This window comes from Dermacentor variabilis, chromosome 4 (genome assembly GCF_050947875.1).
Source record: "Dermacentor variabilis isolate Ectoservices chromosome 4, ASM5094787v1, whole genome shotgun sequence".
NCBI lineage: Eukaryota > Metazoa > Arthropoda > Arachnida > Ixodida > Ixodidae > Dermacentor > Dermacentor variabilis.
Genome location: NC_134571.1, coordinates 14,280,732 through 14,295,512, shown reverse-complemented (window position 1 = coordinate 14,295,512; position 14,781 = coordinate 14,280,732). Strand labels below are relative to the sequence as shown.

The 14,781-nt window shown below is 50.9% G+C and overlaps 1 protein-coding gene across 2 annotated transcripts in view; it reads left to right on the top strand.

The window, feature by feature from the left end:
* Positions 1-14,781, top strand: part of LOC142578692 (phospholipid-transporting ATPase VA-like) — a 212,322-nt gene that overhangs the window by 25,838 nt on the left and 171,703 nt on the right. The gene's annotated exons all lie outside the window — the stretch shown is intronic.

The window sequence follows — 14,781 nt, the reverse complement described above, 5'->3', positions numbered from 1 at the left end:
GATGACAGGAAGGGGAAGTAAGACCAGCCAGAGGGAGTGTGGGGTTCTCACTGTGCAATGCCCACTGCTGCTGCTGTCTCAAGGTCAAGTCGGGCTCAGGGTTTGCGCACATGGAAACCCGCGAACCACGCTTCGACATTTCGAAGGAGAGACATTTCGGTTAAGCCCTATAGCCAAAGGATAAGATGAGGATGTCGGAAAAATTCAGAAACAGACGCGGGTCGCACGCAAAGCCTTGTCGAGCGGCGATCCATGATCTTGTTGCGCCCCAAATCGGCAGTGCGCATTCTTTAGGTGTTTCCCCCGAGGCAGCTCCGTTCATCAGCGCCCGGCACTGACTGTGACGTGCGAACAAGGAGACTAGAATCAACAGCGTCCGCCGCCCTTCGTGGAAGCGGTAACGAGCGCTAAGACTAATCTCCTGGCCCTGACAAGATAACCGTCACGGAGAGCAACGAAACCAGTCGACGACTTTTGTGGAGGGTGCATTACCTGCTTCCTGAAGAGAGCGCGACCGATATCATTTTACAGATTGCCTCGTCCTTGCATCTAAGGTTGGATATCAGAGGCGGAGTTCTGGGAACTTTAGACCCCTCTGATTGGCCGCAACAAGGTAATCGAATTCCCTTGTGTAGGGAACTAGGGAAGAAGAACGTTTTAAAGGGAAGCTGAAACGGTTTTCAATTTCCATGAATTGCTGGGATTGGGAAGAACAGACCTAATAATTTACGGTTCCGAAATTTTTTTTTCGTTTTGTTAATATAAGGGGCGGAAGTCGCTTTCTAAATCACCCGCGCGGACACGCCCCCATCGCTTCCCGGAGCGCTTGGTGAGGTTGTTGCCAGAGGAGAGAACCGGCGAGAGCGACGTCATGGGCGGAGACCGAGCCAACCGAGCTGCGTGCCGGCGTGCTGACATGTGCTGACATGCCTCTTTCCGTCCTGCGCTTTACTGAACGACGCTACGGGAGATCTGCCGCCGCCGCCGCCGCTCACGTTTGTTTTGCGATTTTCGTAAACTGTTCTTTCTTTCTGTGCCGCGTGAGTGCCTACAGCCAAGGGCGCCCAAGATGCCCTCGTTCTGTGCAGCATTCGGCTGCGCGAACACAGGCAATGTGTCGATGTGGTGTTTCACAAATTCCCGAAGGAAAAGAAGCTTGCAGCGCAGTGGGTACGTTCGGTGAGGAGAGATAAGTTCGTGCCGACGAAATCAACTGTGCTGTGCTCGGACCATTTCCGCGACAGTGACTACCATCGGAGCTGGACAACGATGCGGGCAATCGGTATTCCAGTTAAATCGGTGCGACTGAAGCCCGGCGTTGTTCCGTCTATATCCTCCTACAAGAGAAACACCTCGCCACCTCCAAAAGCGGCCTTCGCCAAGAGGAGAAAGCGTGAGGTAAGGGTTTTAATGTGCACACGGGCAATTTTTTACCAGATGATCACCTTAGTGTCGAACAAACGGTCTACGACGAAGCGAGGTGGAGGCACCGCCGGGAATATGCACCTACGTGCAAAGTGCTTGCCGTTTTCATCCTGTTTTGCCTCTCCGCTTTGTCACGGAACGCTGTACTACAGCTGTTTGTTCGGCGCTGTTCTGATACGGTGAAATAACTGGCCGGGGGTACGCTTGCGCATTCAGTGATATTTGTTATTCGTCCTACCTCGCGGTGCCCGCAGATTTAGCTGTTCAGCATTCGTGTTCAAATCGCACGGCATGAGGCGTTACGGTAATATTTTCGTGCTCGCGTTAGAGTAGTTGAACTCGGCGTGTTAAAACTTCGTTCCGTAGATTTATACTTATACGGCTGCTAACACGTTCTTTAAAAAAAAAAATTCTTTTCGGTATTTTTTAATTGCAGCCCGTCGCGGTAGCTTCACGTGCATGCTCGCGCGAGCAAACGCCGCTGGCACGCTGCGAAGCATAGACGGAAACGCGCGCAGTAATAAATTTTGGTGACCGGACTTCGAGCGTAGCTTCCACAGCGTTGCACCTGAGGTATCAAATGGAGTGTAGGCTTGCCTAGTGACATTCGACGTACGGTTCAGTTATCGTGTTTACCACACGGCGGTGCTAAAACTGCCTAATATCTTTATGTCAACACTAGCATGGAGCACGCATACCGATTCTTGATCGAGCCACACTCGCAAAGTTGTCGAACCATACTATGAATATTGCACATATAATACCTCTGGTCATCTCTGGATGTGTATGATAAGCAACTTCCATGACTGTACCTCACAGCACTGCATGTGCGCGCTTTGAAACGCGGCACTTATGTTCGCGATCGTGTATCAACGCTGAAAAAACCACGGGACTTTAGACAAGCAGCGGCAAGGTGCTTGACATCGCGGAATTGCACCCGTGTTTAGAATCTGATGAGAAGTTAGTGCTTCGGCATTCTTCCAGCAGCATGTTCCCAGTGACACTTTAGCGCATTTTTTCTCCCGTCATTGCAACGTGCAGCTACATGAAAAAAAAACATATACGTACCAGCTAAGATTTCCAGCGCGCGAGAAGGTGCACACATCGCTCTCGCTGTTGGCACACTCAACATCGCCGTTGCCGCCATCGTTTTCCGTATCGGCTGTGGGTTCAAACATGTACGGGGAAAATACAAGCTGTCGGAGTCAGCGAGAACGTTCCATCTTACAACTCAGCTATGAAGCCAGAACAGCAGAACCGCGTGCTACGAGAGAGAAAGGAATGGTGCTACGCTCTGAAACGGAGACATGCGGCGGCGGCGACCGGGGACTACCGCCAACGACGTCACAGCGGCCCGACCAATCACGGGCAACAGCGGCGTTCGCGCGATGCCCTGAGGCGCTGGTGCGCGTTTTCTTGAAAAAAACAGCCGCTTGCGTTTGTTTCCGCCCTTTTTGAACCAGATATTCGTGTTCAGGGGACTCAAAACTGTAGAATGCCGCAGAGAACTCATTTTTTTCGAAAAGTGTTTCAGCTTCCCTTTAAAGGGCCCCTCACCAGGTCTGGCAATTTTGAGCTGACAAGCGCACAGCATACAATGCGCGTTAACGATCACATTTGCAAAGAATTACATCGCTACGAGCCGCGGAAAGGTCTGAAATATCGATGCGAACGCCGTTTACCCTTTCCCTCGCGGCGACCGCGCTCCAAGCTGGACGGTGACGTACTCGTGTGCCTGAACCTACGTACTCGTGCCCGCAGTATGCCGTCGTTCGTGGTGACACCTGACTTCGAGAATTATTCACGGCAACATATATTATTTGTGTGATCTGTTGCTTGCATTGACGAATTGATGTTTAGAGATATAAAACGCACAAATGGAATGTCTGCGTGTTTTTCTGTTTTACTTCGCACCGAAGCAAGAGCGATGTACTTCCGCTCGTCTGCTTGTTCCCATGGGCGTGCGGTTACGTGCGCAGGTACCGAAACTATGTCATTTTCTACCGTGTTCTGGCGCGTGATCATGCACTGTGATCCGCTTGTTCTGCCTCAGTATTCGTGTAGCACTGAATTATACCGCTAGTCATGTGTCCTTGTGCACAGCGCGCAAAATCGCGCGCTGCGTGAACCGAGACAATAGACAGCTTTAGAATAGGCCGGGCGTTTGCAACCGAACGTAAACGCATTACGTATGTGTAAAGAAATAGCGTCGTCCTCAATGCGCATGCTCGGAACGTTATTGGGTTTCTCCGGTTTACGTGCGCTATGATAACGTACGTTATTTGGCGAGTTTATCATTCGTAATGTTTACGGACGCTAAGAAATAGCGTTGTGGAACATGGGGGGGGGGGGGGGGAGGCGGCACCCATGGCTCCCGCTTCAGCGTGAGTTCTCGTGATGGCTACGCTCTCACTCCTGTTGATGGCCAGTAGCTATTGTAATGAGCTTTCGCTTTCCCTAAACTCACCTGAAAGGCTAATTATGAGCGCATAGCACGTCCATTTTGTGAGATCGTTAGGCGATTCTGGCGCCCGTAGGCCTGACGAGGCGCGTCCACATAGCAACAGCAGGATGGTCGCTGATTGATCGTCTTCGCTTGGATGCGCTTGCCAGGAGGCGCCAGATGGCGCCCTGTTTTATAACGTCGTCTTTACGTTTGCGTTTTCGTACGGTAAACTATAAGACTTGAACGGACGCGCACCGTAACGTTCCGCAAAGGTGCTTACGTGACGAACGCTATTCTAAGACTGTATAATGAAAACAGCTCGCGCGCAACGCCGTCAACAAAAAAGCACAGCGCCGCAAAAAAAAATTAAATAAAAGAAAGAAAAAAAACGAGAAAAAAAATGAAGGTGGGACCCGTTAGGTATGCGCCACGCGATCCTCTAGGTCCGGTATGGGAGAACGCAGGGAAGGAATTCCGCTTGCGGAGGCTAGACGGGGCCAGTAGAGAGAGTGTCTAGCTATGCAGTTGAGCTCGCTTCCTGAAATCATGGGTTCGCGGCACTGAAATATTTCTGTCTCGGCTATTAATGAGCCGATCTGAAAAATTTTGCGGCAGAGCGACCCCTAGAGGACACGTAACAACTTCCAACGTATAACCAAAATTTGCTATGGGGCCTGATGAGGGGCCCTTTAAAAGTTGGCCTTTGGTGCAGGGAGAGGAAGTACTGAGGTGTCCTGACGTCTGCAGACATGTGTTTCCTGACTAGAACCTGACCACACTTGTTTCAATATGTAAATAATGTAAAATAAACCCATTGTCTTCAACTCCTGCTCCCGGACATACTCATCTCTATGGCACGCAGGATCCCTTGCCTAAACGCTACCCCGAATCATAAATTTTCATAAATCGGTTACAGTTTGTTTTTTCTTAGTAGACGTCGGATTCTAATATAATGCCATAAGCTGAGACAGTGACACTTGACAGATGTACTTTGTACTGGACCTCCATGATAATGGACCACGGCAAAACGCGGTAATTCCAACTCATGCTTGAATTAGTAAAGGCAAGGCGCAGAAGACCAGGACTCAAGAACAATACAAACGACAGGACCGACGCCGGTCCTGTCGTTTGTGTTCTTCTTGAGTCCTGGTCTTCTGCGCCTTGTCTTTAATAATTCAAGCATGAACCAACTAGCCCAAGCAAGAGTTTTACTTCCAACTCATATTTGACTTCTGCCTGGATACATACAAGCGGCTCGATCCTCTTACGAGCTGTCGAAGTGGTGAAGCGTGCTTGCCTCAGTAAATGCTAAAATCGTGCGAGTATAACGAGTACGTACACCACCGTTTCTTTCAGCAGGGTCCTTGACTACCAACAGGACTGTGCTTTCACCTCATAGGACACCTGTGGCAAACAGCGTGCTTGTATTATGCCGTTCCGTTCGTTACCGCGTCAACGTCGTGCTTTTGAGGGGCGCGATCGGAGATCGTCGTTCGGAGCGCGCGTTAAAGGGACACTAAAGGTTAATATTAAGTCAACGTGGATTGTCGAAATACCATCCCAGAAACATCGAAACGCTTGTTTCGTGCGAAGAAGAGACTTATTTTAAGAGAAAATGCGTTCTGAAGCGTCCGCGTACCTCTAGCGCAGTTCAAATCACCCGCCCTCCGATCGAGGAGTATTGACGTCATGGTCTCATAGTGACGTTGCGCCGTCGGTGAGTAAAACGGCGAGCCCGCAGACGGCGCGGCTTTTCTGCACAAAACGCAAACGCGCGGCCAGAAACAGAGCCAAGACAAAGCCGACAGCAGCGTGAAAGCGGAACTGTGGTGGCTAGCGGAAGGGAAAGCGCACGACGATAAGCTGGTTCTTTATTTTATGACGCCAACTTCAACGCTCGTTGCAATGGATGACCCTGACAACGACACATTAGCTCGCGACGCTAGGCTCGAGTTCAGCGATTTAAGCACTGATGAACGTGACCTGCTGTAGAGGGCTCGCGCTGCCAGCGTCGTTGCGTACTACTACGACGACGGCCTGCTTTGAAAGGCACTTCACGCGACTTAAGTCGGCGTTGAACTCGTAATCCTCTGGATGGAGGAAAGTGCAGCGAGCACACTACGTGATTTCTCGGCTCTTTGTCAGCGCACTGTGGCAGAGCTACGGCACTTAACCACTTAGAACGGAGAGGTTCAGTCGTTGGCACACAGTGATAAGTAACATTGGATTCGCCGCTGCAACTGCCCTTGGCCAGGTTCCGCGGACCGTTCGCGCATCCCAGGACATCACATGGACGTGGCATTTTCGCTGCTTGTTCCAAATGCAAGTTTCGCGAGCCAGCAGGACCACCGCAGCACGACGCGATAAAGAAACAACTGAAACTCCAAAGCGCGCGCGGCGCAAAGTCGAGCGCGCAGAGTCGAGCGAAAACGAAACCTTTCGGTCACCCATACTATTCAAGGGTAACGTCAAAATGTTATTTTTTCTTAGAATCGAATAGAAGTAGACAAGTAGCATTTTCTTCCGTCTTATAATCTAATGAAATTATCTTTTTAATACGAGTAGTTGAGTACTAGGGACATAAAGTATGATGAGGAGTGCTTTCGTCATTGGGCTAGTACCGGAATGTCGCTGGGGGGTCTCAAATCGTGTCATGCATTTACCTTGATTTCTCGGTTACTAAGGCTCTGTTTGCGATTATATTGACGCCTTAGACGTTCTAGAGCATTGCTTTATCACTTTAACTTTGACTTTCTGGTAACCTTTAGTGTCCCTTTAACCGCGCGCGGCTGGCGAAGTCGGCGAGACTGAACGCGCGCTGCGAACGACGATCCCCGATCACCCATTCATTCCCATCGTGGCCCCGTTGACCCCCACACGTCGGCGACAAAGCGCGGAATCGCCGGCATCGCTTCTGACATCGCACAAACACCCCAACTCGTCGTGCCGGACGCCCGTCGCTCCATGACGCCCGCGAGAAGGTCGACGCGCAGGCCGACGTCAAGCGCGCGGCTGGCACCGCGCCTCTTACCTGCGCTCACGCTCTGTGGCTCCAAGTTCACGGTTTATTCAGGTTCACCGTGTTGTATAACTGGCCCTCCCCCAATGACCCCTGCGTGGGGTGTGTAACTCGGTCGTGGATGCGCCGCAGTGTTGGCGAAAGCTGCTGCACGACCGTGTGTTGTGGCGCACTTTCCTCACCGCGCGCGCCTTGCCGCGTTGCCCACTCAGTGTTTTACGGCGTAGATGCGCATGCTGTCAGGATTGGGGGCTCAATCCCATCGCTCGTGATCCGTTGTCAAGATTGGAGTCCGGCATGAATTCGAAGGTAGCTGGCCCATGCCGTCGTCCAACTTATCCACGCTGAGGACGTTGTTGAAGGGAGGTACTGTTTCTCATCGAGAACGAGGACTACGGGTTTATTTACAGTATTTACATGCAGTTCATCAGTCTAGCATGACTGCGAGAGAAAGTACGTCAGTCTAACACGACTGCTTAAGAGAGTGTCTCAGTCCAACATGACTGCTTAAGAAAAGTGTGTCGAGCATCCGCACAACAGCAGTTTTTAAACACTCGGTCCTCCCGCGATACAAGATGACGCGAACGTTCGTTTAGTCATCGCAAACTAGCCGCCTCTCCGCAGGACGGTTTACACACACACATGCACACACACGCGTGTTCACGCTCCGAAACCGACACCACACGAATTTCGTAGAACTCGGAGCCGTTCCGGGTAGCGCGTTGTCTTGCGTCTAGGTCGGTGCGTGGGAGAGTAAAACATCTTCATTAATAAGATTTGAATGGCGAGAGCAGTGTGTGAGGAACCCTCAGTCCAGGGTCCCTAAGATGATTCCGGCGATGTTTCGAGCCCGTTGAAGGAGCCTCCGTCGGCGTTCCCGCGGCAACTCCCCCGCCCGTAGGAGATCAGGTCCGCGTTGTCGTGTTGCGCACAAAGCCTGCTTCGTCGAACTCCTTCAGTCACAACGCATCCTAGCTGAAGCGACGCAGAGTGGAGGATGCGCGTATTGTCACCGACACAAAGTCGACTTAATCACGCCGTGGCTAGAGGTTGGCGGCGACGCTCCCGGAATATTGCCTCCACAGTCGCAACTGGTTGGCAAAACTTGCACTGCAGCTGGTCGTTCTTAACAATGCTTGTACGGGTCAATGCACGGCGCCGTGTGTGTGTGTGTGTCCTTCTCCTTTCGTCTAAGCGCTGACCTTCCGAAATCTGCACCACTGTGGGCCAAGAATCGGGCAGCACAGAAATGTGAAATTATAGCGTAAAAAACAAAACACAGGTTGGGGATGAGTAAGTTAGAATCAAGAGAAACAGAACATATATATATATATATATATATATATATATATATATATATATATATATATATAGAGAGAGAGAGAGAGAGAGAGAGAGAGAGAGAGGAATAAATGAAAACAGATAAACGTAACAGGTAGAGTTGTCAGGAGTTGCACGTTGCCCACCCAGGCTTGGGGATGCCTGTCGCCGTGGCTGCGTCGCGCATTCCTCCAAAATGCGAATATCTTGGCGACCCATCCTGCCAGACTGGCCTTGCTTTTGCCTGGACGAAGCTCCAGTCAAGTTAGGCATGGCGATATACGATGTTCTGGAATACGACGGAGACTCGCGTTGTAAATGTTTTCTATTGCTTAATTTTCGCAATAACGTCACGGTGGAACCGTACTCTAGGTAAATGACATGCTGCGAGACGGCAGTTCTTGAAGGAGAGATTGTCGTGGAATGCAACTATAGAGTTTTATTATGCGGGTGTCACACGGCGCACTTTCGATCGCGATCAAGCCCTATCCGGGTAGAATTTCTCGGTCGCGATTGGTTCCTTTGCGCAACCTGCGCGAGGGAGCTAATCGCAGTCGAGAATTTCGATCCGGATCGGGCTTGATCGCGATCGAAAGTGGTCGTGTGACACCGGTATTAGATTGACCTCGCGACGGTCCTCTTTCGGGAAAGTGCTTTGTAACGGCGTCCCTCTCCCAGTGTACGTGCGTGTGACGCCGCTCGAGCGGAAGCCCGAGTTGCATTGTGCGCGCGGAGGGACCGTCACTTTCGTTCCGCTGCGGAATCGCAAGCGGAAGCTGTTGCGGGGCAGCGACGAAGCGCGACGCACGTCACTCGCTCGGGGTCACCAAGGGCAGCGGGGGAAAGCGCGGCGCGACGACACTGTCCGAACATTTGCTAGCTGCTGTCATTTCGCCGACTCCTCGTTTCACCCATCTCGGCCACTCCTTGGCTAGGGCGCAAATTTTCGTGCTGCAAAATTGTTTGCGTCGTCCTTGCTTAACCACCATTTTTTTTACTCGTGGCGCCGCAGTGTCTTGTCTTGTTCCTGGCAACACCAATAATTTTGTTCTATCTACCAAATGGAGGCGACATATGAAAACACGAAATCGGAATTTTGCATAAGGTCTCGCACTAGAGGGAACTGTGGCGCTAGTGTCTGCGGGTTGGGCGGTTCAGCCCGCATGATGGACTTGCCTAAACTTCGTCCTTCTGGATTTAAACGGCTTCGTGACTATGCAAACTGATCCTCTTAAAGAAAGTACTGCGTTATAAATAATAGAAGTGTCCGAAGAAGTGTCACGTTTTTTATTGTCGTTATCGTTTCGCGCTTATGCGGAGTGCTACCTCCGTAGGTGCTTGCGTCTTTATAAACGTGTCTCGTTCAAACTGGGCATCGCGGGAAACGCAGTAGCGTTTCCCGCGATGCCCAGTTTGAACGAGACACGTTTATAAAGACGCAAGCACCTACGGTGCTTGTATCTATCTTGCTATCCCGGTGGCTCGACGGTGCGTAAGGCTCCAAGGGTTCAAGGCTCCAAGGCTCGACCGGTGCGTAAGCACCGGTCGAGCCTTGGAAACGGTAGCCTGCCTCGTCGCCGGCGTTGTCGCTGTCTGCGCCGTGCGTTGCGGGCGGGGGGGAGGGGGGGGGCATTGGGCCAACTTCTCTACGCCGCCCCACCTCCACCCCGCCTTCCGGCTCTTGTTGACCTTCGCGGTTCCCTTCACCGCTCACGCGTTTTTCGCTCAACGCCGGCGTTATTCTTGTCGCGGGTCCCGGAAGTTTCAACGATTATTACTGCGCTAAACGTTCCCGTGGTATCGTTGTACCCGCAGCGCTTCGTGTTTATCTACAAGCACGAACTCAGGCGTCACCACGAAAGCTTTCGAAACCCGAGTTCGGTCACTCGATGCCGCGTGGCTTGCTGCAAGACGATTTGCTGCTACGAAGCCATCTTTGGTGGCATGTGGCGATGCCGCTCGAGGCCCACCGCCCACGGCATGCATCCGCTCACTCTGTCAGCCTGATCCGTATGTGCTGTATACGAACATTGTGTCAAAGCGACCGCGCAAGTCACAAGAGCTGAACGAGGGTTTCCGTGGTGGCGGTGTTGTCTACCCGCGGCCAGCCTGTGGACCGTATTCTGGACTCCTCAGTTTCCAGATCTCTGGATCGGCGAAAATGACACGTGTATAGTATGCTACGGTATAGGCGGCCCGAGGACTATAGCACTGCTGGGTCCTAAATTCTGACAGCATGTATACAAACTAGCTCCCGTAGGCCGCAAATGAGAAACGTACATAACCAAGGATGCATATAAAGCCACGTTCCGAGCAAGCGACCAGCACGGATACTCCCACTTCGCAGCACTCAGTGATATATGGCAGGCATCCGTGACCGGCGACTCGGAAATTTAGGCTTGCCATATCACGATGGTATTGGCGATCACGGAAACTCGTAGTGTCTGTCGGTGAAGGCATGTTATAGTGCTATACATGGCCTTATATTACATAACCTGACGTGTTAAATCCTGTGGCATGTTGTCGCGGCGCCTGGTAATCGTGTCATAAGTAGCGAGCAAGAGAGAGAGAGTAATAAAGTGGTCAGGTAGATAAAACATTTTCCGTAAATAAGCGACCCAAGATTTAGTCCAGTTTAGCTTGTATCAGCCAAACTTGGCAACCTGGCCGCAGATGTCACCGGCCACGCGCTCTGTTCAACGACTTTTAAACTTTTGGCTAAGACTGTATACTTCAGCTCCGTGTCAGCGCTTCTCGGTGTGTGTGTGCTCGGCGTTTTCACGAGGCAAGCCCTCCCGTTGGCAAGCCGACCTTTCCGCGTTCTTGCGCGTTGCCCTTGAAGTCACTTGGCATGGCATATTTTTGCCGTCCTAAACATCCTCAGAGAAGGAGCCGAGCAGAGCAGCCACGAAAGCGGTCTGCGTGGAGGGAAACGCAGATTCTGACATATTTGAAACGGTTGTTTCGGCTGGCTGGGGACCGTTCTGGCGGCAACGTCGCGACCCAGACGGGCGGATGAATGCATAAGCAGAGACGCGAGCAGGAAGGCGCCGCGCGTGAAGAAGAAAGGGAACGGGGCTCAGCGCGTTAAGAGGAAGCTTTAGCTCGGGTGCTCCTATCTAAATACATGTAAAAGGAGAATTCGTTTTTCTCGGCAACCACTGCACCTAATTTGACAAAGTTCGTTGCATTTAAAAGAAAATCTTAAAAACTAGTCACTGTTGGTTTAGAATATATTTAGATTGTCAATTTCTTATCAATAATGGGCAGAAATCGAAAATCTTCGGAAAATGAAACTATCAAGTTTACAACTATGTAATTCTGCAAGGAAAATTTATATCACAATTATGTGAATTGCATTTGATAGTACATCTAAAGCGAACAAAATCGATATTTACCAAGTGAATCTAAAAAAAGAAAAACACTTCCGCAATATGGAAATACAGCTTTTGCAGAACCCATCTACACAACGTAACAAATTCACGTAAGAGATATATATGTATATATATTGACATATCGAATTTGCTCGCTTTGTATGATGTGATGGATGCCGTTTACAGAACCGCGACATCTGTTCTTGATGCAGAGCTATTAATTTATAAACTTCGTGCGTCTATTTTTTTTTTTCGAACTGTCGAATTATTGAAAGTCGTTTTCGAAAAATTCAGGCCCTAAATCTAAATTCCACTCCCAACAGTCACTACAATTTAACTTTCTCTTTCAAATGCGGCGAATTTCATTAAAATCGCTCAATGCATGGGTTATCTCAGAAAAATGTTTTTTGCGCTTTACATGTACTTGAATAGGCCGCGTCGGAGTTGGGCCAGAGTTAAAGCTTCCTCTTAAGCTCGCTGTGAATTTTGTCGCCTGCTTTGCCTTCTGCACGCTATGGTGCCGCGTCTAGCTTTGCCATTTTGCTGGAAGTGTCGAGAGTGTGCTTTTCTTCTCTTCTCCCCCCCCCCCCCCAATCATTTTTTTTCTCTCGCTTCCTTTCACTGTTGTCTTTTCCCTTGTTGTTCCGCGCCGCATTTCACGGTCTTTATAAAAACTGGGTTGTCACTTCAGCAGCAGCAACAGTAAAGGAGGGGAAAGATATAGTAAAAAAGGAAAGGCGCGTCGGAATTGAATTGAAGCAAACGCTTACTATTCGCGATAGCCTATAGTAACTCAGACAATTTTAGTTTTCCACATAACTTACTAATTAATTAAGTTTAATTACTCAAATCACTTTTTAATTATTGGCTGAGGACCCCAAATAGGTACGCAGATTTGTAGAGCACTTTAATAAACCGCCGATCGAGTTGTTTCCTTTACCATACGTCTCACGTAGTCCTTTTTTCCGGATTGCAAAGAAAGCCTGCGCAATATGAAAAAAAAAAAAAATTACCGACGATTACGTTACTTCCTAATGCGAAATTTGAGCGCAGCAAATAAGCTGTTTCACCTTTTCGATAGATTGAGGCAAAGAAATCGAGCAACACATGTATGCGCTATCACAGAATTTTTTTTTATTTTTCACACGTATTCCTTTAACAAAGACTCCACTAACAGTTCTTGACAGTCATGAAGGAAGCTTTGTGGTCGGAGAAATAGACTGATATATGTTCGACTTGGTACACCAATGCTTGATTCTCAAAGACGAGATCTATACAAGTGCCTCGCGAGGTTGTCACAGCCGTGGGACGCGTTACGAGCGAGAGGAACGGGATGTTCTCCCGCATAAGTGTTAGGAAATTGCTGTTTGTCTTTATGTCAAGCCGCCACCGATCTGGCTCTCTGATTGCCACTGCACAGGGCGAACGGCAGCGGCAATTTCGGCTCGGGCGGTGCACATATACAGATCCGCCGCCACCGATCTGGCTCTCTGATTGCCACCGCACAGGGGTTGCATTGGAGGAGGAGCGAAGAAAGGAATTAAGTTCGAGCCGGCGCTTTGACAACCGAAGACTCGCAGGAAGAGGGGGGAGGGGGGCGGCGTGTACACCCAGCGGCAAACGATGGGGGCAGAAGCGCGCGCAGCAAGCGGACAACACGATAAAGGGAGGAGGGAAGAGATAGCAGCGACTGACTGATGCCGCTGACGCCGATAGTGAGTCAACCCCAGCTGCGGAGTTGGTTTCAGGAACAACGCCGCCGATGCCGACACAAACAGTATGATACCCTCGCTTCCGCAGCGCTAAGAACCAGGTCTAGCCGTGGGAAGGTGGTCACGTATTCGTCGACGTGCCGGGGCCTACGTGAAATAACCGGCGCGTCGGCAACTGAAGAGCACCCTATCCGCCACACTAGAACAGGGGGGGGGGGGGGGAGGGGGGACCCTTTCCTCCTCTTTCTGCATGGCGGCGACGGTGTTCTATGCAGTCACGTTATCTTGACTCTCTAGCGGCGTCAGCGGCATCCAACGGTATCAGTCGGTCGCTGCTAGCGCTGGGGGGATGAAAGGGGGGCGGAGCTGGTTGCGAGGCCGACGACAACGCCGACGACGACGCGAAACCCAGGAACGGACGCCAAAGAGCTGCGCTCTAAAATAAAGCGGCAGGCGGTAATAAAACTGCCGACACGTGCGCGCTAAGAAAAAGGAACGTCTCTCTCTCTCTCGGTGCGGTCGTTGTTGTGGCAGCATATATATGCGTGCACTCCGCAGCAGGTTCAGACTGCACGCTTCCAGGGCCGGTGGCCATTGTGGCTGTGCGCCGCCTTCCCGAGCGCGTGTATGGATCTGGAGCGCAGGCCTGAGTGCGTCCGGTTCCGAGACGCTGCGTCTGGCTGGCTGCTGCTGGAGAGGCGAAAGGGAAATCACGGCTGTGGCACCTCGCGCTGGGAGGACTTTGACCTCTAAATTTCGCCGAGGGTCGCACGAAAGGTTCCTGCACGGGCGAGCGGGGTCGTGTGCAAGCTACTGAAGGCGGCGATGACCCGATGCTATTTGGTCACGCCAATTGTCGGGACAGGACCCTTTGCCAAGTGTAGGTAACGTGCGCCCGTTGAGTGGCCGAGAATTTCGAACTGCCGTGTCATCTATGGCTGAGGAATGAACTAGCGGTAATGCACCGCCGTAAGGGGGAACCAGACACATGCGCCGTATTGACGGCGTTTTATTTATTTATTTATTTATTTATTTATTTATCTCTCTCTCTCTCTGTGTGTGTGTGTGTGTGTGTGTGTAGATTTCGTAGCGCACTGACCGCGCTGTACTTACCGTGTTCGACGTGGATAACGATTAAACGAGTGCACACCGTGCTATAGGCGTTGGGTACGTTAGACCCACACATAACAGCCTGATTGGCTCACGGCGTAAAGTACCCGCAGCGGTAGCGCAGTGGCTGTGGCGCTGCGCTGCTAAGCTCGAGGTCGCGGGTTCCATCCCAGGCGCGGCGGTCGCATTTTGATGGGGGCGAAATGCAAAAGCCCTCTCGTACTTATATTTAAAGGTGGTCGGAATTAATCTGAAGCCCTCCCACTACGGCGCGTCTTATAATCAGATCGTAGTTATGGCACGTAAAAAGCCCCGGAATTTAATTTTAATTTAAAGGCATAAAGTGCGTGTACGCGCATGCGTCGGGAATCGCCA